Source organism: Hyaena hyaena, unplaced genomic scaffold (genome assembly GCF_003009895.1).
Source record: "Hyaena hyaena isolate Hyena2069 unplaced genomic scaffold, ASM300989v1 scaffold_147, whole genome shotgun sequence".
NCBI classification, from domain to species: domain Eukaryota; kingdom Metazoa; phylum Chordata; class Mammalia; order Carnivora; family Hyaenidae; genus Hyaena; species Hyaena hyaena.
The window spans coordinates 666,253-691,474 of NW_024080779.1; the positions used below are offsets into that span (position 1 = coordinate 666,253).

At 36.8% G+C, this 25,222-nt stretch overlaps 1 pseudogene; it reads left to right on the forward strand.

Moving 5' to 3' along the window:
• The first annotated feature begins 3,034 nt into the window (after positions 1-3,034).
• LOC120236166 lies at positions 3,035-13,279 on the forward strand (annotated as a pseudogene).
• Positions 13,280-25,222: the final 11,943 nt, after the last annotated feature.

Genomic DNA, 25,222 nt, shown 5'->3' on the forward strand with positions numbered 1-25,222 from the left:
TGTTTTCTGAAATCAGAATATACAAATAACCCCTATATAAGATTTATTAGATTTATTAACTAAATTTACCAAAATTATAAGAATCTAGACTCCATTATAGGTCAGGTATGGTTTCTTTCCAGCATTTATTTTGTTTATTTCTGAGATCTCTATGCATCTTTTAAGATTTTTGGCATATTTGAATACCATGGAGAAATCATATGCTGTATTTCATTATTTAGTCTTCTTGTATAATTCATTAGTGAATCTAAACTTCATAAAAGCCTTAGGTTCATGTGATGTTAGTGTTGACATCATTCAAATAATATACATTTAGTATGTGCACTAAAACAAATAGAACATATTTGGAGAAAAAAGCTGAAGCATAATCATTTGCTCTCTGAAGAAAACTGTAAGCAGTAGTAACACTAAAAGGCAAATATGATAAGGTAGAAAATTAGATATGAGTTTATAATGTGATAAAAATAATAGAAGGGTAAACACTCTCCCTTGACAATTTAACATTAAGTCTGTTCAAGAGAGACTATGACAGGGGCGCCTGGGTGGCTCAGTTGGTTAAGCGTCCGACTTCAGCTCAGGTCATGATCTCACAGTCCATGGGTTCAAGCCCTGCATCGGGCTCTGTGTTGACAGCTCAGAGCCTGGAGCCTGCTTCAGATTCTGTGTCTCCTCTCTCTGCCCCTCCTCTGCTCTCTCTCTGTCTCTATCTCTCAAAATAAAGTGAAGACATAAAAAAATAAAAAAGAGAGAGACTATGACATAGCTTCATCAAGCAATAAATGAGGTATTCAGTACTCTAAAATGTGGAGAGAACTGGGACAGTTTTCACTTCAAAAACAATTCTTTGGATGATTAAGTCAGCCTTTAGTATCACAAGTATATAAACATATTGATAATGAAAAATGGTGGATTTCTGGGGTACCTGGGTGGCTCAGTCAGTAGAACATCTGACTTTGGCTCAGGTCATGATCCCATGGTTCATGAGTTCCAGTCCCACATCTGGTTTGCTGCTGTCAGCACAGAGCCTGAGCCTGCTCCAGTTCTTCTATCCTCCTTTCTCTCTCCCCTCCCCCATTCTCTCTCTTTCTTTCTCTCTCTCTCTCAAAAATAGTTTTTGTAAAAAGAAAAGAAAAGAAAAGAAATGGTATATTTCTGAAGTTGTCAAATAATACATAATACATGGAACTTTGCTGTCATGCAACCCTCTATAATAAAGCATTTGTCTGAATGTGGGTACATATTAGAACTCTTTGTAAGTATATCTACCATATTTATCAGCAAGAAAAAGTCCTTGTTCATTAATTGCTTTTCTGTAGCCAAAATATTTGTAGGAATGGAGGTATTGGGAAGCAAAGACTCATAGCTGTCCTCTGTTACACTAATCTCAACATGTTGGAATGTATTTGTAGACTCCTTATTTCCATTAATAATTCTGTCATGGATATCTAATCTATAAATTTACCTAAATCTTATATGCTTATGCTATACATCAGGTAATAGAAGTTCTCAACTATACATTACAGTATATGTGTTATTGTCACAATCTGATGGACGATATTCTTGTATTAGTCATATGTTCTAGTTAATATATCAATATATCAATATTAATATACTAATATATCATGTTCCATAGAACATGATATATTAGTACCAGTCATTAAAACACAGATTATAGTAAAGTTAACAATATTATTATGGCTTCACGTATTCTTTTGTTGCTTCTACACTTGTTATTTCATTTAATCTTTACACTCATTCTAATTATATTTATCAATATTCCATTTTCCAGATGAAGAATTTGAGGCCTTATCAAAGCTAAGTTCTTCTCTATAGTCACACAACTAATTAGTGTTTTAGCAAGAATTTGGAAGAGAGCCAATCTGACCTATGAAGTATCTTTTGATGTAAAAACTAAATACAAGTAATCTGTTTTTAGGCTTTCTTTCATAATCATCATGATATAAATAAATTATCCTTAGGAAATAGTTGTATATGTATATCACATATCATAGTTTTAACTAGCCCTATATTCTTCTGGGTTTGTGTTCTATATGTTTCAGTGGGAATCCAGATGGTTTTGTTTTGTTTTCTGGAAAAGAAAATCATTGTCTCTGATTTTTATACTATTTTATAAAGTTTCCATTTACTTTGATTTTTTAAAAAATACATTTTACATATAACATTGTGTAAATTTAAGATGTACAACATGTTGATTTCATATAGTTATATATTGGAATATAATTGCATTGTAGTGATAATTAGCACCCTTATCATTTTGGATAAAGAAGTCTACATGGGAGGAGAATAAGATGGCAGTGGAGTGGGAAAACTCTAGGCTCACCTAGACCCATTAACACAACTAAAAAACTATCAAATCATCCTAAATACCCCAGAAATCAGCCTGAAGATGGTGAAAAAACCCTGCAACTAAAGGAAGAGTAGAGGCAATACTGAAGAATGTAAGAAGTGCAGAGACATGGTTAAGAGGAGAAACAGATCACTGGTGCCATAGAGGACAGGGAACCATGGTCATGGAGAAAGGCAAGAGAGAGAAAGAAAGGAGCACACAGGGGAATGCATAAGGAGAATGTTTCCCCAAAGCCATTGGCTTGAAAAATGAGAGGGACTGAATTTTATGCATTCTTCCAACCAGTTGGACTTAAAGCGTGGAGTTTAAAAAGCTATCAGGCTTGGCTGGGATAGAGCCTAATGGGTACTGCACTGCTCCAACAGAGATAGCAGAAAAACAACCCTGGGGCAGATAGGTTGGAAACAGCCATCTGAAGAATATCTGGGGCACACAGAGGTGAGATTATTTGCTCTTCTCAGAGGCAGAATTCACAGAGAAGCTTTGCTGGGAGCAAAGGAACTGGCTGCCACCTTTTCACTCCCTACCCCACGAGCATAAAGACAGAGACACCTATGGGAAGCAGCATAGCACCAACGCTGGCTGCCCCACTTGCTTACACCAGGCCTCACCCTCCTGTCCTCTGGTGGGACTGCCCTTCTCAGTCAAGCTGGCTTCAATACAAATATGGCAGGCCCCTTTCCCAGAAGACCACCACAAACCTTTGCCCACCCCACGTCTCCCAACCAGAGAGCTCTGCAGGGCCTCAGTTCTGGTGGAGTAAGGTCTTATTTCAAGAGCAGACAAGAATACATCTAGTTAAAATTCACCACATTCAGGCCAGGGACCAATCACTGCCCACTGCAGGCAAGGAAAGCCTCTGCAGATGACTGTCCTGAAGGATACAAGAGCCAGAACACAACAGCAGAGTGCACATAGCATACACTGTAGACACTCCCTGAAGCACCAGGCCCTGGGCACTATATGACTTCTTCTTAAGGCCATTACTTTCACAAGCAGTAGATATACTGGCTTCTCTAACACAGAGAAGAAGGCAGAGACTTAGACAAAATGTGAAGATGGAGGAATTTATCACAAATGAAAGAACAAAATAAGGCCAAGGCCAGAGATCTAGGCAAAACAGATATGAGTAACATGCCCTATGCAGAATTTAAGGCAACAATCATAAGGATATTCACTGGGGCTGAGAAAAGAATAGAAGACATCAGGGAGACCTTTACCACAGAAAAAAAAGTTAAAAAAGAATGAATAAGAGATTAAGAATGCAATAAACAAGGATTGAAGGAATGAACTGCAGGATGGAAGAAACAGAGGAGCAAATTAGTGACCCAGAGGACAAAATAATTGAAAATAATGAGGCTGAACAAAAGAGAGACAGAGGAATTGTACACCAGGAGAATAGACTTAGGGAACTCAGTGACTCCATCAAACATAATAATATGCCTATTAGAGGAGTTCCATAAGAAGATGAAAGAAAAAGGGGGTGGAAAATTTATTTGAAGAAATAATAGCTGAAAACCTCCCTCATCTGGAGAAGGAAATAGACACCCACATCCAGGAGGCAGAGAACTCCCATTAAAATCAACAAAAGCAGGTTAACACCAAAAAATATTGTAATTAAATTTGTAATATATAGTAATAAAGAAAAAAAATCTTAAAAGAAACAAGACAAAAGAAGTCCCTAACTTAGAAGGGAAAACCATAAGGCAAGCTGAAAAGTTCTCAACAGAAATGTGGCAAGCCAGAAGGAAGTGCCATTATATATTCATAGTGCTAAATGGGAAAATTCTACAGCCAAGAATGCTTTATCCAGAAGGCTATCACTCAGAATAGAAAGATACATAAAGAGTTTCTGCTAGATGAAAAAAAAACTAAAGGAGTTCATGACGACGAAACCAGTTCTGCAAGAAATATTAAAGGGGTCTCTAGGTACAAAGGAGAGACCAAAAGAAACAAAGACAAAAAAGTATCAGAGAAAATGTCCAGAAACAAAGACAAAACAAGTAACAAAATATCAATAAATACATATCTATCAATAATTACTTTGAACATAAAGGGACTAAATGTTACAATGAAAAGATATAGGGTGTTAGAATGGATTTAAAAAAAAAAAAAGACCCATCTATATGCTGCCTACAAGAGACTCATTTCAGCCCTAAAGACACTTGCAGATGGAAAGTGAGGGGATGAAGAAACATTTATCATGTAAATAAGTGTAAAATAAAGCCAGAGTAGTAATACTTATATTGGACAAAATAGACTTTAAAACAAAGACTGCAAAAAGAGGCAAAAGAGCGCATTTATATAATCATAAAGAAGACAATCCAAAAGAAGATATAATCATTGTAAATGCTTAGGCACTGAACACGAGACCCCCAGATATATAAAACAACGAATTAATAACAAACATAAAGGAAATTGATAAAAAGATAATAATAGTAAGAGACTTTTAATATCCCACTAACATTATTGGACAGATCATCTAAACAGGAAATCAACAAGAAAACAATAACTTTAAAGGACACAGTGGACCAGATGGACTTAAAAGATATATTCAGAACATCCCATCCTAAAGCAGCAGAATACATATTCTTTGCAAGTGTGCATGGAACATTCAACAAAATAAGTCACATATTGGTCATAAAACAGGCCTCAACAAATACAAAAAGACTGAAATTACACCATGCACCATTTCTGACCACAACACTATGTAACTTGAAGTCAATCACAAGAAAAGATTTCAAAAGACCACACATACATGGAGGTTAAAACACATGATTGTAAACAATCAACGAGTCAACCAGGAAATCAAAGAAGAAATTTAAAAATACAAGGAAACTAATGAGAATGATAATACAATGATCCAAAACTTTTTAGACACAACAAAAGCCGTTATAAGAAGAAATTATATAGCAATAGAAGCCTACATCAAGAAGCAAGAAAAATCTCAAATAAACAATCTAGCCTTGCACCTAAAGAAGCTAGAAAAGGAACAACAAATGAAGCCTAAAGCCCACATAAGGAAAAGTAATAAAGATTAGAGCAAAAATAAATGATACAGAAACTAAAAAACAAACAAACAATAGAACAGATCAACAAAATCAGGAGCTAAGTCTTTGAAAAAAAATTGATAAGTCTCTAGCCAGACTTATCAGAAAGAAAAGATGAAGGTCCCAAATAAATAAAATCACAAACAAGGAGAAAAATAACAACCAACATGACAGAAATACAAATAATTGTAAGAGAATATTATGAAAAATATATACCAACAAATTGGACAACCTGGAAGAAATGGATAAATTCCTAGAAACATAAACTACCAAAACTGAAACAGGAATAAATAGAAAACTTGAACAGACCAATAACCAGCAAAGAAATTTGAGTCAGTAATGAAAAATCTACTAACAAACAAAAGTCCAGGGCCAGTTGGCTTTTTAAGCAAATTCTACCAAACATTTAAGAAAGAGTTAATACCTATTCTTCTCAAACTATGCCAAAAAAATAGAAATGGAAGGAAAACTTCCAAATTTATTCCATGAGGCCATCATTACTCTGATACCAAAGCTAGATAAAAACTCCACTAAAAAAGAGGACTGCAGAACAATATCCCTGAGGAACATGTATGCAAAAATTCTCAGTGAAATACTAGGAAACCAAATACAATGATACATTAAAAGAATGATTCACCATGGTCAAGGGGGATTTATTTCTGGGTTGCAAGGGTGGTTCAATATTTATAAGTTAATGAACATCATACACCACAATAATAAAAGAAAGGATAAGAACCATGCAATCATTTCAATAAATGCAGAAAAAGCACTTGACAAAGTACAACATCTATTCGTGATAAAAACACTCAACAAAGTAGTTTTAGAGAGAACATACTTCATTCAATATAATAAAAGCCATATATGAAAAACCCGCAATTAAGATCATCCTCAATGGGGAAAAGCTGAGAGCTCTTCCTCTATGATCAGAAATAAGACAACGATGTCCATTCTCACAAATGTTACTTAATATAAGTGCTGGAATTCTTGCCACAGCTATCAGACAACAGAAATAAAAGACATACAAATTGGCAAGGAAGAAGTAAAACTTTCACTATTTGCAGATGACATGATATGTTCTATAGAAAATCCCCAAGCCTCCACCAAAACAAACAAACAAAACAAAAACAAAAACAAAGAAAAACTGCTAGAACAGATAAACGAATTTAGTAAAGTTGCAGAAATACCAAATCAATGTACAGAAATCTGTTGCATTTCTTTAAAGATTTTTTTAAATGTTTTATTTATTTCTGAGAGAGAGAGAGAAACAGTGTGAGCAGGGTAGGGTCAGAGAGAGAGGGAGACACAGAATCTGAAACAGGCTCTAAGCTCTGAGCTGGCTGTCAGCACAGAGCCCAACGCATGGTTTGAACCCATGAACTGCGAGATCATGACCTGAGCCAAAGACGGATGCTTAACCGACTGAGCCACCCAGGTGCCCCTGTTGCATTTCTATACGCAACTATTGAAGGAGCAGAAAGAGAAATCAGGCATACTCCCATTTACAACTGCACCAAGACCAATAAGATACCTAGGAATAAACACATCCAAAGTGGTGAAAGACCTGTACTCTCAAAACTATAAAATCATGATGAAAGAAATTGAGCATGAGACAAAGAAATGGAAAGACATTCACTGCTCATGGATTAGAAGAACAAATATTATTAAAATGTCTATACTACACACAACAATCTGCACATTTAATGCAATCCCTATCAAAATACCAACAGCATTTTTCACAGAACCGAACAATCAATCCTAAAATTTGTATGGAACCACAAAAGCCCTGAATAGCCAAAACTACCTTGAAAAGGAAAAGCAAAGTAGGAGGCATCCATCACAATTCTGGACTTCAAGTTATATTATAAAGCTGTAGTGACCAAGACAGTATGGTACTGGCACAAAAACAGACATACAGATCAATAGAGCAGAATAGGATCCCCCCCCCCCCACAGTGGGCCAACAACTATATGGTCAACTAATTTTCAACAAAGCAAAAAAGAATTTCCAGTGTGGAAAAGACAATCTTTTCAACAAATGGTGTTGGGAAAACTGGACAGCAACATGCAAAAGAATGAAAATGGACCACTTTCTTACACCATACACAAAAATAAGTTCAGAATTGATAAAAGACCTATATATGAGAGACATGAAACCATTAAAAAATCCTAGAGGATGCATGTAGTAAGCTCTTTGACAATAGCCATAGCACCTTGTTACTAAATATGTCTACTGAGGCAAGTGAAACAGAAGCAAAAATAAAACTATTGGGACTTAATCAAAATAAAAGGCTTCGCACAGCAAAGGAAACAACAAAACCAAAAGGCAACCTATGGAATAGGAGAAGATATTTGCAAATGACATATCTGATAAAGGGTTAGTATCCAAAATGTTAATATCCAAAAGTATCCAAAAGAACTTACATAACTCAACACCCCAAAAATGAATAATCCAGTTAAAAAACAGACAGAAGACATGATAGACATTTTTTCAGGAAGACCTTCAGATGACCAATAGACACATAAAATATGACCAACATCACTGACCATCAGTGATATACAAACCACAACTACAATGAGATATCACCTCACACCTGTCAGCATGGCTAAAATCAACAACAGAAGAAACAACAGGTGCTGGCGAGGATGTGGAGAAGGGGGGTCCCCCATGGACTGCTAGTGGGAATGCAAACTAGTGCAGCCACTCTGGAAAACAGGATGGAGGTTCCTCAAAAAGTTAAAAATAGAACTATCCTATGAGTCAGCAATTGTACTACTAGATATTTACCCAAGGAATTAAAAAATACTTATTCAAGGGGCGCCTGGGTGGCTTAGTCGGTTAAGCGTCCGACTTTCGCTTAGGTCATGATCTCGCGGTTCTGGGTTCAAGCCCCGCGTCGGGCTCTGTGCTGACTGCCAGCTCAGAGCCTGGAGCCTGTTTCAGAGTCTGTGTCTCCCTCTCTCTCTGACCCACCCCTGTTCATGCTGTCTATCTCTCTCTCTCCTAGAAATAAATAAAAATTAAAAAAAAAATACTTATTCAAAAGGATACATGCACCCTGATGTTTATAGCAGTATTGTCTACAATAGCCAAATTATGGAAAAAGCCCAAATGTCCCTTAACAAATTAATGAATAAAGAAGAAGTGGTATGTACACACACACACACACACACACACACACACACACACACACACACACTGGAATATTAGTCATCCATAAAAAGAATGAGATCCTGCCATTTGCAATGATATGGGTGGAACTAGAGAGCATTATGTAAGCAAAATAATTCAGTTAGAGAAACACAGATACCATATGATTTCACTTAGATGTGGAATCTAAGAAACAAAGCAAATAATCAAGGGGGAAAAAAGAGAGAGAGGCAAACCAACAAACAGACTTCACTACAGAGAACAAACTGATGGTTACCAGAGGGGAGGTGGCTGGGAGGATGGGTTTAAATACTTGATGGGGATTAAGGAGTGCACTTGTTGTGATGAGCAATTTATGGAAGTATTGAATGTCTCTACAGTGTACACCTGAAACTAATATTACATTGTATATTAACTAACTAGAACTTAAATAAAACTTTAAAGAAAAACAATTCTATGAGTCAGCTTATGAGAGGACCTAGCATTTGAATACAGAAATGTGTGGTATAATTGACAGAAATTCAGTTTCCTTTCAGATGAGATTTTCTGCTTTGAAACTTTTTTTCTCTTTTTTCTCACCCTTGGCACTACTGACATTTGGTACTACTGACATTTTGCACTGGATAATTCTCTGCTCTATGGGGATGTCCTGTGCCTTTTAGGATGTTTAAACATCCTTTGCTTCTGTTCAGTAAATGCCACAGCACCTACCTTCCCCAATCATGACAACTAAAACTTCCTCCAGAAATTACCAAAAGAAATATCCTCTATGGGACAAAAGCACCTTCTGCTGAAAACCACAGATTTAAAACAATACCACTAAAGTAAAAGAGAGCAGATATGCATTCTTCAGTACAGCCTTATTCAATTCAGAAAAAAGGCAAAATCATGGACATGGCTTTTCTGACCAAGTTGTGGATTACAGAGTTGCCTATTGAAAGAAGGAATTTTGAATACATAATTATATGCATAGTTTAGTTTCATCAATTTCTCATTGAAATTCAACTCATTTTATTAAGTAAGTTTCATATAGATAAAGCAATGAAAAATATGAGGAAATCACCATGTACTTGGTGTTTTAAAATCATGACTATTATAAATAATATACTCAAAATCATGACTATTATAAATAATATACTCAATTGTGGTTTCACATTGCAGAGATTTCCTCACCTTGTGACCTTTGAGTTGGACTCTATGCTTGGCCTAAGAAGCTATTTTCTCACTAGATTAAATATTGTGAAATAAAAAGAAAATATGTAAATATAATATGCCCCAAAGCAAAAAATTAATTTTCAACACAGATGGGTTTCAGGAGGTTTAATGCCAAAGATTTTAAAAGTCTTGTGCCAGGGGGACTTTGTTTGCAACTGAGATAAAATATTTCCTGTATTGCCCTCACAGAATGATGAGTTTCATTCCCAAAGCAGACATTTGAAGGGTCATTTGAAATAAAGTGAAAAGCATTAAATATCCAATTCCCTTATTCCCAACAGTACCATTAACTCTATCTGTTCTATCCCCAAATGGAAAAATGAAGAGTAGGTAGGAATGTGGGTAAAATACTTTATGACATGATTTTTTCCCAAACAGAAATTAATCACAAAAGGATAATTCTGAAGTGTTTATTCAGTGACAACCTTATATATAGTCAAAGGGAGTTAAATCTAAATAAGGACAAACTTAATTCCCATTCCATATGGTGAACTGATATCAATGAAGTCTTCCACATTTAGCCAAGAAAACCTGATTATCACCAAATTCATTTCTTTGCAGCCTTCTTTTGTCAATAAATAAACACTGCAATGTATGGAGGGCTTAGGTTACCTATTAAATAATGGATCCAGCCATTGCCTTCAAAGAGCTATTATTCTATAAAAGGTGGTTAGGACAGAGATAGAAGGAACTTCTAGAAATACATACTTATACTTTTTTTCCCTCCTGAACATACAATATGCATTTAACCAATGCTGAATGAAATAAACTGAGAAAAGTTACATGAGTTAGAAAACAGACTGGATGGTTCTAGGAAGATTTACACTCATACAAAAAGAAAGCTACCAATGACCTTGAATTCTTAAAATCCTGGTTGGGAATGCTTCAGGAAGTTTCCAGAAATTCCACTTGATTATTCAAAATGTGTGCCTTGGGCTCAGACAAGTTGAGAAAGAATCATATTTGCAACCACCATACATCTCAGAATTTCTGCAAGTGTCCATTATTCTCATAAATTCATTTGGACTTATTCCTATTTGGAGAAAGAAAAAAAAAAGCTTGCTCCAAGGAAGCAATTTATTCTTGAATGTAAATCTCCAAGCATGCCTCAAGCTGTGGCTTTGTCATTGGTTCAGATGATTCTCTATGTAAATGTTCCTCTATAATTTAATTTGTAGTTAGACAAGTTAGGGGAGAACTACTTCTTCATACATGCTCAACATCTCCACTGTGGTATTATGGCTAATCTGGGAGACTCACTTCCAAATGAGAAAATATGAACGAAGAAAGTTTATGGCTATACTCAAAGGCCCAAAGTACACCTTGTAAGAAGTTGTTTCAGCTGAATGTTGTGTTTTCCTCTCCTTAGTAAAAGAATAATACCCTTCAGAGTTTGAATGATTCCAAAATGCTTAAGCCACCTTATCCTTACTCTAAATAAAGGTTTATTATTTTGTACTGCACAGTCCCCCCCCAAATCTAATGGTAATGATATTGAGTACTAAAATTGTTATGCATATTGTTTATAAAAATTACATAAGTTATGACAACTTATACTCATTTCAGATGGGTGTTATCTTAGACTTAAAAAAATACTCTAAATATAAGTTATCTCAACTCAGATTAAAAAGCTAACATTGTATGTATACCTCAAAGGAATTCTCTATAGAGAGAATACCATTATATAGATGAATGACAAGGAACACTAGCAATGTAAAATTTTTAAATGATAAAATCTACTTCTTACTACCAAAAGTACATTTCAAATGTTGTACAAAATATTCACATTGCGAATTAAACCTTTTAAAAAATAATACATGTTTCCTTTTTCACAATGGACTTGCTGCCAGAGCACAGGTGTCAGGAAAACCACCACTAAACCTAAACCAAAACGTGAAAGGAAAAGACTCATATCAATATCCTTGTCATTGGACACATAGATCTGTTTAAGTCTAACACTACTGGTCATCTGATCTACAAATGTGGTGGGATTGACAAAAGAATTATCAAAAAATTTGAGAAGGGCGCTGCTGAGATGGGAAGGGGTTCCTTCAAGTATGCCTGGGTTTTGGACAAACTGAAATCTGAATGTGAACATGGTATCACCACTGATATCTCCCTGTGCAAATTTGAGACCAGCAAGTATTATGTGAACATCACTGATGCCCCAGGAGGACACAGATGAACATGATTTCTCATGAACATGATTACAAATGATTACAGGCAAATCTCAGGCTGACAGTGCTGTCCTGACTGTTGTTTCTGGTATTGGTGAATTTGAAGCAGGTATCTCCAAGAATGGGCAGACTCATGGGGATGTCCTTTTGGCTTACACACTGGAAGTGAAACAACTGATTGTTCGTGTTAACAAAATGGATTCCACTGAGCCATGCTACAGCCAGAAGAGATGTGAGGAAATGGTTAAGGAAGTCAGCACCTATATTAAGAAAATTGGCTACAAAGTAGCATTTGTGCTAATTTCTGGTTGGAATGGTGACAACATGCTGGAGCCAAATGCTAACATGCCTTGGATCAGGGATGGAAAGTCACCCATAATAATGTCAATGCCAGTGAGACCACACTGCTTGAAGCTCTGGATTCCATTCTGCCACCAACTCGTCCAACTGACAAGCCTTTGTATCTGCCTCTCCAGTATGCCTAAAACTTGGTAGTATCGGTACTGTGCCTGTGGGCCAAGTAGAGACTGGTGTTCTTAAACACAGCATGGTGATCACCTTTGCTCCAGTCAATGTTGCAGCTAAAGTCAAGTGTGTTGAAATGTACCATGAAGCTTTGAGTGAGGCTTTTCCTGGGGATAATGTCAGCTTCAGTGTTAAGAATGCATCTGTCAAAGATGTTCATCAAAGGGCGCCTGTGTGGCTCAGTCAGTTGAGCGTCCGATTTTGGCTCAGATCATGATCTCGTGGTTTGTGAGGTCAAGCCCTGCATCAGCCTCTGTGCTGACAGCTCAGAGCCTGGAGCCTGCTTTGGATCCTGGGTCTCCCTTTCTCTCTGACCCTCCCCTGCCCATGCTCGGTCTCTCTCTCTCTCAAAAATTAATAAAAGTATTTAAAAAAAAAAAAAAGATGTTCATCGAGGCAATGTGGCTGGTGACAGCAGAAATGACCGACCAATGGAAGCAGCTGGCTTCACAGCTCAGGTGATTATCCTGAACCATCCAGGAACCTGTGCTGGATTGTTACACAGCTCACATTGCTTACAAGTTTGCTGAGCTGAAGTAGAAGACTGATCATCATTCTGGAAAAAAGTTAGAAGGTGGCCCCAAACTCTTGAAATACGGTGATGCTGCCTTTTTTTATATGGTTCCTGTCAAGACTATGTGTGTTGAGAGCTTCTCTGACTATCCTGTCTAGGCCATTTTGTTGTTAGTGACATGACACAGACAGTTGCTGTGCATGTCATCAAAACAGTGGACAAGAAGGCAGTTGGAACTGACAAGGTCACCAAGCCTGCCCAGAAAGCTCAGAGGGTTAAATGAATTATTATCCCCAATACCTGGCACCCCAGTCTTAATCAGTGGTGAAAGAATGATCTCAGAACTATTTGTGTCAATTGGCCATTGAAGCTTAATACTGAAAGACTGGTTAATGATAACAATGCATTGTAAAACCTTCAGAGGGAAAAGAGAATGTTTTTTGAACCACATTTGTTTTGTGTGTGGTGTGGCAGTTTTAGGTTATTAATTTTTTAAACCAGTACTTTTTAATGGAAACAACTTGACCAAAAGTCTGTCACAGAATTTTGAGACCATTAAGATAAAAGTTTAATGAGAAAAACAAAAATAAAATAATACATGTTCTTCATACTATCTTCAGAGAACATAAATCATGGAAATTTACATTTACATTTAAAGTGACATAAGAGGGGCACCTGGGTGGTTCACTAAGTTAAGCATCCAACTTGATATCAACTCAGGTCATGATCCTACAGTTCATGGGATTGAGTCCTATGTCAGGCCCTGCTTGGGATTCTCCCTCTCTCTCTCTGCCCACTACTCCATGTGCTAGCACATATGCACAAACACAACTCTCTCTCTCTCTCTCAAAATAAACCTTTTAAAAACTAAAGTAACATAAGAAACAGACTAAATGTACCATAATTATATTAGTTTACGATGACCCCACAAATGTTTTTTTTTAACTTAAGGTTTATATTTAAAATACATATAATAAAATCTATACTGTCCAATATGGGAACCACATATCACATCTTTTATATTTGCATTTAAATTAATCAAAAATGAATAAATTTTAAAATTATTTTCTCCATCATACTAGCCACATTTCCAGTGCCCAGTAGCCATATAGTCATCATTACAAAAAATCTTATTGTCAATTATGCTACGTACAGAATACTGATATGAGAGATATTTGTATCTTGAAAATATTTAAGGATTTTTAGAGAATTTATATTTTTCCCACTTGACTTTCAGAGGAAAGGCACTTCTAAATTCTGACCAGTTCTATGTGATTATGCAACACCTCCATCAATCATTCTAATTAGAATCAGGAAATATTAAATTAAGACTTTTCTACTTCATGCACTTTTGAAAACAGCTTTCCTAATTTCATTGACCAGCTATCCACCAAACTGATGACAAGGCTAAAGAGTACAAAGAGAATTTTATTATATGTAATTTTACTGATTGCTCGCCCATTATTGTAATTATATTCTACTTAGTTTTAACTTCATTTAAAAACTTAGAGGTAAGAATAGTTTATCTATCAGGATTCTCCAGAAAAAAAAAATGAATAGGGAGATGTATGATTTATTTCTATAGAATTGGCTTATACAATTGTAAGAACTGGCAAGTATGAAAGCTGTCAGGCAGGCCAACTGATTAGAAATTCAAGCAAGAGTTAATTCTGTAGTCTTGAGGCAGAATTTCCTTTTCTCCAGGAAACCTGATTTTTGCTCTTAAGGCCTTAAACTGATTGGATAAGATTTATATTATCAAGAGTAATCTCCTTTACCTAAAGTCAATTGATTTGTAGCTGTTAACCACATGGGGAAAACACCTTCAGAGCAAAACCTAGATAAGTGCTTGATTATATACTGGGCCTAGCCCAAATGATACAAAATTAACAATCACAGATGGTAACGAGGTCATCTTAATTCTCTAAAATGGAACTGGGTTGAGAGAGATGGAGGTGACTTCTCATGGCCAGAATGTGTTCAGTTCCGTGTAAGAATTCCTACTTACCACTTCAAAGATGGGTGGAAGACTCAACAACCCCTGTTATGATAATAATCTAGACAATAGGTTCCTCAGCAATGAGATTAAATGGGTAAAAGGCAAGACTTTCCCATCTTTGGACTGGTGGATTGGTGAATTGTCTGCAGTTGTTTGCCTTTATCCTGAAGACTGTTTCCAGAATAGTGTGAGTTTTATTTCCTTTGGCAAAACTCAGTGAAAATAACACTACACACTTGTGTCCTGCCGTCTCCACTCCCCAACTTGATACTTTATCCTATATCATTGACCTTTTTCTCAGTCACCTTCCTTTTTCTCTATTCTTTTTTCTTATTTCAATAACTTAAATACAGATCTAATTTATGAATAAAATTTTTAAACACTGTGTTCAAAATAAATATTCTGCATTACAGGCTATAATTTTGGATACTTGAAACTACTTCAAATTAAAATAAAATCATGGGAAAATATTTATAAAAATTCATGCTCTACATGCCCTAAACTCAGGGTTTAAGACTATACATTTTGTATTTCTTGATGACATTCATTTAATATTTACTTATAGTTTTGGGATACCTGGGCGACTCAGTTAGTTAAGTGTGCGACTCTTGATTTTGACTCAGGTCATGATCTCAAAGTGCATGAGTTTGAGCCCCACGTTGGGCTCTGTGCTGGCAATGCAGAACCTGTGTGAGATTCTCTCTTTCTCTCTCTCTCTCTCTGCTCCCCCCCTCCTGCTCACACCCTCTCTTTCTCTCAAAATAAATAAATAAGATTTCTTAAACAGTTTTAGAACAAAGCTGGAAAGAAGCTGAACATTCCTGCACATCTGAATTTCAAAATAAACATCTATGAACCCTCCCCCAAAAGGCTTCATGCATATATGCCTCAGAACTCAAATGTGAGAATGTTAAAGAATGTGCTTTGTGATAAGATCTAACAGTAACATGGAAAATCATACATCCACAGGACTCTAGGTTACATCCTTTGAAAAATCCAAATCAGAATGTTCAAATTTACAACTTGGAACAGCAATTGCATTATAAGATAAAAGATGGATAGTGAATAAATACAAGGTTGTAATCATTCACTGAGAAGGCCCTTGCTGACATCATAAAACATGGGAGTACAGCTTGAACAGCTTTTGTATGTTGGGAGACCCCCAGGAGTTATTTGCAGCCACTTGCTTCTCCGTTGTTCCACTTGATATATAAAGGGTATTTTTTTGACCCTTCTAAGAGCCTCCTCTGAAGAACAGTTTCAACTGTGAGGAAGTTGAGAGAAAGTTCCCTATGGCATTTCCATGAAAATTAAATTTGAAACTTTTTATTATGAGGTGATGTCAATTCATTCCAAAAATATTTGTCAAGGCTCTGCTATATGCTAGAGATACAGATATGAATACCATTATCCTGCCCTTACTTCAAGGCAACAACTCCTTAAGGAGCCTACGAAGACTTGAGGGCAGTTGTTATTGATTTGTATCAAAGTGCCACCTAAGAAAGGATTTATAGCAGTTGTCCAATTTCATCCCTGCATAACCATAACTAAAACAAACATCTGGATAGATTTTTTAGATGAATTTTTATTTGGGAATAATTTTAGATTTATAGAAAAGCTAAAATGTTAGTATAGGGATGTGATGGTCAATTTTAGGTATCAACCTGACTGGGCCACTGGATGTCCAGACATTTGTTCAAACATTAATCTGGTTATGTCTATGAGAGTGTTTCTGGATTAGATTAACATTGTAATCTATAGGCTGAATAAAGCATTATGTGCTCCCTTAGGTTGGTGAAATCCATTCAATCATCTGAAGGCCTGAATAGAACAAAAAGGCTGCCCCTCCCTTGAAGAAGAGGGCATTTCCTCCTTTCTGACTGCCTTGAGCTGGGACATTACAAGGGTTTTTAAAAATACCTTTGGACTTAGACTGGAACTAAACTATACCACAACTATATATATATACATATATATACATATATATACATATATATATATACACACACACATACTTATATAGCCTTTTAGTTCTGTTTCTCTGCAGAAGCTTAATACAACAAAGTTACCATATATCTTTCACTCAGTTTCATTTTCCCATACTGTTATCATTTTCATTATTATGATGCATTTGTCCAAACTAAAAATTAGAGGGAACTAAGATGGTGGTAGAGTAGGTGGATCCTAGGCTCATCTTGTCCCTTGAACACAACTGGATAACTATCAAATCATTCTGAATACCCAAGAAATTGACCTGAGGACTGGTAGAACAAACTTCATAACTAGAGGGAGAGAAGAAGTCACATCGAGGAAGGTAGGAAGTGCAGAGATGAAGTTTGGGTAAGAAACTGAACGAAAGCAATGCAGGGCACAGTAGAGGGGAGGGAGCCATGGTAACAGAGAAAGGCAATCCTGAGAGAGGGACACACAGGGGAATGGACAAGGAGAACATTTCCCCAAAACCATTAGCCAGGAAAATAAGAGGAGCTGATTTTTGTGAGCTTTTAAAGACTGGAGTTTTAAAGGTTGGTGAAATCCTCTGGGTTAGAGCCCTGAGGGAGCTGCCCTCCTCCTGGAGAGAAGGCAGAAAAACAACCCAGGGTGCAGAGGGCACAATCTGAGGAATGCCTGAAGCACACAGGGGGAGATCATTCACACTTCTTGGAGCACAATCCGTGAGAGGTAGTGTTCACAGAGACCCTCTCCAGTGGCCAATGGGGGGAGCATGGGGAGTACCATTTTCCTCCCCCCACCAACTTAAATGCAGAGGCAGTTGAGGAGGGCAGCTTGACCCCAACATTGGCTGCTTAGCCTGCTTGCTCTAAGTTCCACACCCCAGTGCAGTCTGTCATGACTGCCCTTCTCAGTCAATCCTCCTTCAATCCCAGTTTCAGGAGACCCTGCCTCAAAATACCAGCATAGGCTCCTGTCCACACCAAGTCCCTAAAGCTTAGAGTTTTAAAAGTCACCAGGCTTGGCTGAGATAGAGGAGAGAGGACATAGCAGTGCTCCTAGAGAGAAGAAAGGCAAACCACCCAGAGGCAGACAATGTGAAAACAGTGATCTGAAATATGCCTGTGATGCACAGGGAGGAAATGAATTACTTTTCTCAGAGTGCTTCCCTGAGAGCAGCAAGGCTATGATTCAGAATAGAAGGAGAGATAAAGAGTTTCCCAGACAAACAAAAACTAAAGGAGTTCATGACAACCAAACCAGCCCTGAAAGAGATAATTAAAGGGGACTCTCTGAATGGAAAGGATAGGCCAAAAGTGACAAGAACAAGAATGGAAGAGAAAATCTCCAGTAATAATGACAAAACAAGTAATGAAATGGCACTAAATACATATCTATCAGTGATTACTCTGAATGTAAATGGTCTAACAGGTCCAATCAAAAGATATAGGCTAGGTATCTGGTGGTTCAGTCAGCTTAGCAGGACTTAATTTCAGCCCAGGTCATGATCTCAAGGTTCCTGGATTTGAGTCCCACAACTGGCTCCACACTGAGTGTGGAGCCTGCTTGGGATTCTCTCTCTTTCCCTCTCTCTCTGCCCCTCCTCCCTCTCTACTCTGCCCCTTCTATGCTCACACTCGTGTGCTCTCTCTCTCTCAAAATAAGTAATAAACATAAAAAAAACTCCCAAAAAACAAAAGTCCAGGGCCAGATGGCTTCACAGGGGAATTCCACAAAACATTTAAAGAGTTAATATCAAGTCTTCTCAAACTCTTCCAAAAGTTAGAAAAGAAGGAAAACTTCCAAATCCATCCTATGAGACCAGAATTACTCTGATATCAAAAACAGACAAAGACTCCACTAAAAAAGAGGACTATAGGCCAATATCCCTCATGAACATGGATGTAAAAGTTCTCAATAAAATACTAGCAAATTGATTCCAACAATACATTAAAAGAACTATTCACCACGATCAAGTGAGATTTATTCCTAGGCTGTAAGAGTGATTTAATATTAGCAAATCAAACAATGTGATGCACCAAACTTTAAAAAATAATTTAAGTCTACTTATTTTTGAGAGAGACAGAGAAAGTGTAAGCAGGGGAAGGGCAGAGAGAGAGGGAGAGAGAGAATCCCAAGCAGGCCCTGCACTGTTAGCGCAGAGCCCAATGTGGGACTTCAACCCATGAAACCATAAAATCATGACCTGAGCTGAAATCAAGAGTCGAATACTTAACCAACTGAGCCACCCAGGTGCCCTGTGATACACCAAATTAATAAAAGAAAGGATAAGAATCACAGCATCATTTAAATAGATGCAGAAAGAGCATCTGACAAAACACAACATCCATTCATGATAAAAACCCTCAATAACATAGGGTTAGAAGTAACATACCCCACTATAATAAAGGCCATATATTTAAAAACCCAGAGCTAACATCAGCCCTCAATGGAGAAAAACTGAGAGCTTTTTTCGTATGGTCAGAAACAAGACAGGGATGTCCACTTTTAGCATTGTTATTTAACAAAATACTGGAAGTCCTAGCCTCAGCAATCAGACAGAAGAGGATGTGGAGAAACGGGCACCCTCCTACACTGTTGGTGGCAATGTAAACTGGTGCAGCTCCTCTGGAAAACAGTGTGGAGCTTCCTCAAAAACTTAACAATAGAACTCCCCTAGGACCCAGCAATAGCACTGCTGGGAATTTACCCAAGGGATACAGAAATGCTGATGCATAAGACCACATGTACCCCAATGTTCATAGCAGCACTCTCCACAATAGCAAAAACATGGAAAGAGCCTAAGTGTCCATCAACGGACGAATGGATCAAGAAGATGTGGTTTATCTATACCATGGAATACTACATGGCAATGAGAAACAATGAAATCTGGCCATGTGTAGCAACATGGATGGACCTTGAGGGTGTTATGCTGAGTGAAATAAGTCAGGCAGGGAAGGACAAATGTCATATGTTTGCACATATAGGAGGATTAGGAGGAACTTAACGGAGGACCATGGGGGAGAAGAAAGGGGTAAATGGTGGGGGAAAGGGAGAGAGGCAAACCATGAGAGACTCTTGAATGCTGAGAACAAACTTAGGACTGATGGGGGTGGGGGGGAGGGGGGAGATGGGCATGGAGGGGGGCACTTGTGGGGATGAGCACTGGGTGTTATATGGAAACCAACCTGACAATAAACTATTTGCAAAAAAAATTTTTGTTTAAAAATGAAAAAAAAAAAAAAAAGAAATAAAATGTGTCACAATTCCAGATGTCAAGTTATATTACAAAGCTGTAGTGATCAAGACAGTATGGTACTGGCACAAAAATACACACATAGATCAATGGGACAGAATAGAAAACCAAGAAAAAAAAAGAAGAAAACTCTACGGTGAATTAATTTTCAACAGAGCAGGAAAGAATATTGAACAGAAAAAAGACATTCTGTTGAACAGACAGTGTTGGGAAAACTGGACAGCAACATGCAGAAGAATGAAACTAGACCACTTTCTTACACCATACACAAAAATAAAGTTAAAATGAGAAAAAACGTAAATGTGAAACAGGAACCCATTAAAATCCTACAGTAAAAAACAGGCAGTATTCTCTTTGACATTGGCCATAGCAACTTCTTACAAGATGTGTCTCTGGAACCAGAGTAAATAGTATCAAAATTAAACTACTGGGATTTCATAAAAATATAAAGCTTCTGCACAGTGAAGGAATCAGTGAACAAAACTAAAAGGCAACCTTCAGAATGTGAAAAGATACTTTCAACTGACATATGAGAAAGGGTTAGTACCTAAAATATATATAGAACTTATAAAACTCAACACCCAGGGGTGCCTGGGTGGCTCAGTCCGTTAAGTGTACAACCCTTGCTTTTGGCTCAGGTAATAATCTCAGTTAGTGAGTTGGAGCCCTGCATTGGGCTCCACACTCAGTGCAGAGCCTCTTTGGGATTCTCAAGCTCTCCTTCTCTGCCCCTCTCCTGTTTGTGCGTGCTCACATGCGTGCCCTCTATCTCTCTCACTCTCTCGCTCTCTGAAAATAAAGAAACTTAAAAAAAAAAAAGCTCAACACTCAAAGATCAAATAATCCAGTTAAACATGGGTAGAAGACATGAATAGACATTTTTCTAAAAAAGGCATACAGATGGTATCAGACACATGAAAAGATGCTCAACATCACTCATCATCAGGAAAATACAAATCAAAACTACAAGATGTCACCTCACAACAGTCAGAATGGCTAAAATTAACAACACAGGACACAACAAGGGTCAGAGAGGATGTGGAAAGAGGGAAACACTTTTGCACTGCTGGTGGGAATCCAAACTGGTGCAGCCACTCTGGAAAATACGGAGATTCCTCAAAAAGTTAAAAATAGAACTACCCTACGATACAGCAATTGCAGTACTAGGTATTTACACAAAAGATACAAAAACACTGATTCAAATGGATACATGCACCCTGATGTTTATAGCTGTATTATCAATAATAGCCAAATTATGGAAAGAGCCCAAGTGCTCATCAAATGATGAATGGCTAAAGATGTGGTATATATACAATGGAATGTTACTGAGCCATAAAAAGAATGTAATCTTGTGATTTGCAATGACATGGATAGAGATAGAGAGTATCATGCTAAGCAAAATAAGTCAGAGAAAGACAAATAACATGATTTCACTTATATGTGGAATTTAAGAAACAAAACAAATGAACATAGGAAAAAAAGAAAAGAGAGGCAAACCAAGAAACAGACTCTTAACTATAGAGAACAAACAGATAATTATCAGAGGGGAGGTGGGGGGGTGGATAGGTTAAATAGGTGATGGGGATTAAGGAGTACACTTAGATGAGCACTGGGTGTTGTAAGTGCTGAATTAGTAGATTTGAGACCTGAAACTAATATCACACTGTATGTTGACTAACATTAAAAACTTGGAAGGAAAAAATTTTAAACATTGCTACATCATTATTAACTAAACTACAGACTTTATTAACATCTTACCAGTTATTTCTCTGTTTTTTTTTTTCTGTTCCAGAATCCTTTCTCTGTTCCAGGATCTTATCAAGATTGTCTGTAGTTTCCATGTCTCCTTAGTCTACTCTGGCCTTCGACAATTTCTCAGTCTTTCTAGAGTTTTTGTCACTGACAATTTTGAAAACTGGCTATATATTTTGTAGAATGTATTCTTATTTGGGCTTTATGATTTTTTTCTCATGATTAGGATTATGAATTTGTGGAAAAAGTACCATTCTCATTTCGAGTGCCCTCATATCAAGAGTTATATGATATCACTGGTGATATTAATCTTGACCACGTTTAAAAAATATTTTTAATGTTATATTTATTTCTGAGAGAGAGAGAGAGCGAGAGAGCAGAGGAGGGTCAGAGAGAGAGGGAGACACAGAATCTGAAACAGGCTCCAGGCTCTGAGCTAGCTGTCAGCACAGAGCCTGACACAGGGCTTGAACCCACAAACTGCGAGATCATGACCTGAGCCAAAATCGGATGCTTACCCGACTAAGCCACCGAGGCGTCCCTTGACCACTTTTTTAAGGTAGTTTTGGCCAGGTTGCTCTATGATAAAGTTATTGTTTCTCAGTTTCTATGTTCTTTATTCTTGTGATATGTCACTATGTCCAGTTCACACTAGTGGTAAAGGGAATAACCTCCACCTCTTGAAGGTAGACATATACGTGTGTATTATTTGGGATTCTGCAAAGTACATATTAAAGTAGCCCTATGCCTTAATAGAAGTGATATTTTAAGAGATTAAATATATGATGCTCAGCTATAGAGACTCAAATTATAGAGCTTGTGGTTTATCTCTGCTTACACATCATCTCATGTTCATGGTAACACTTTTGGGATTTATGGGTACTAAACTATTAAAGGCCTTTTTTCTTCCATTAGGAGCTGTGTAATATCCCTCAGACTGTCAGAAGACAGGACAGAAATGCAAGCTGAAATTTAACTCTTGTCTATCTGTACTTCATTTCAATTTCTAGCAATTGGTCTCCCTATTCCCAATGTTTACTTAAAGTGTGGATCTCACATCCTTGACAATGAGAACTTGTAATAAATCTCAGAAATGCTAAATACAATGTAAACATTATTAACAGTCTCAAGTGTTTAGCTCTACGTATTTAAAAAATATTATGTTGTCTTTAAAATAAATAGTTCTCATTGTTGTGATGCTTGGGTTTTGTTTCTTTATAGAAGACACTGTAACTCCTTGTCCAATTCCTATCATAGTTGTGCATATCCTATTATTCCCTGTGTTGCATTAAGCAACTAATTTTTTTCTCCTGAAATTCATCAATGTGTGCATTTGTATGTTATTGTTTTGTCACCAATCCAAAACATATATTTTGCCTTCTAACTTCTGAAAAAATCAGTCACATCACTGAACACTGTTCACTAAATAATAAACACGAAGAAACCATAATTCCTGCTTTAGTAATAGTAAATAATATATTTCCTTGCAGTTTATAGAAGGCTTTAATAACATGTGTTCTTTCATGTGACCATGTGATCTGCCCCCAAAATCTCAAGAGGAAGGCATAGACTAGAAATAATAATTTTAAAACAAAAAACTAAGACTCATAGAAGTTAATGGCTTATTTTCACTGATCTCAAAAATTAGAGCCATATATAGAACACATGTTATCTGAATATATTTCAATCAGATTAGGTGAGTTTAGGTTATGTCCCAATATCCTGGGGGCCTAATACATCAAAAATTTATTTCTTACTCACACAAAATCTACTTTGAGTCAACAGTCTCCAGGGCATCTGACCTCTTTTTGGTCATTCAATATTCCGGGATGCTTTGGTCTTTCGTCCTCACCCCCATGCTGATAAACACAGGCTTCCGCAATTTCTATAGCAAGAAAAGAGAACATGGAGAATCTCACACCAGCCTTTAAATACTATTACCCATAAATGGCACAAGTCACTTCTCCTCTTATTTCATTGAATAAAGCAAGTCATATGACTGTATCTAACTTCAGTGAGGCATGTGCCCTTAAGAAGATAATCAAAGACCTTGGTGAACATTTGTATGCCCACTACAGATTACTTGTTTGGTTTCTTTCCGCAAAATCATACTGCCTCATCTGAGAATGTTCATGAGTAGTATCAGTAATGACCTGTCAGTTAATTAAGTGCTCTTTTAGGCCTATAGTCTAAACAATATTATGATTCTAAGTGACTTTTTCAATCCACATTAGCTAAGGATTCTCAAAAAGGCACCATTACTTGTAGTCAAAAGCTTGAGCTTTGAAGTCAGAAAAACTTTAGTTCAAATCCAAAAAAAAAAAAAAATATTACTATCTTCAAAAGCTGGAGCAAGGTACTTACCATCTCCAAATAAAAAGGAGATAAAAATAGTACCTACCTCACAAATTTCTTTTGAGCATTAGGAAAGACAATGCACAGTCCTTGGCATATAGTAAACCTTCAATCAATGTTGCAACTCTAATTATACTGTTGCCTACTGTAATTATAATAAACATAGGTCCTAGATATTCAAGAACAGTCCCAATGTTGTCTTATCACCCCCTTACCTTTATTGACTTTGGTGCAAAAACCTTGCTACAAGTATAATCTAAGGTAAGATGAATTTGAAATCTTAAAGAAAAATTATATCTAAAAATGCTTACTTATGAATATTAATACCTAGATTGATATTTTGGGAAGAGTGACAAGGATATAATATCTGCTTTACCTCCATTCTATTTAGTAAGGTCATTTGTCAGTATGAGAAAAAAATTAAAATGCTCCAATATGAATAAGTCTTCACAGTTCCATTGTTTACCATATCTTCTGAGGTCTTATATGACAATTGATTGCTTAGTGTTTACAGCCATGAACTACTAATATGGAACAGCCCTACAAATTAGAAAGCTAGGTACACAATTAAAACACAAGACCATTTTTAACCAGGTACAGTTTCTGGTGTATCTTTAGTGAAAGATACAGATATATATTTTATTAACCATAATCACTAGCATAACAAAAATAATTAGTTTTATTTTTGAAGGACAAATGCTACATTGTCAATTAGTGTGCTTGAAAACACCAGCCCCCCCCCCCACAACACCAGTAGAATTCCATAAAGCTATACATTTCTTATTTTCACTCACCTTATATAAATAACATTCTGAATTTACAACAGTTCCAGATAAGAAGCCATATAGATTAAAAAAAAAAAAAAAGAAGCCATATAGATAAACTCCTAGTCAATATCAGGCTCATCTAAC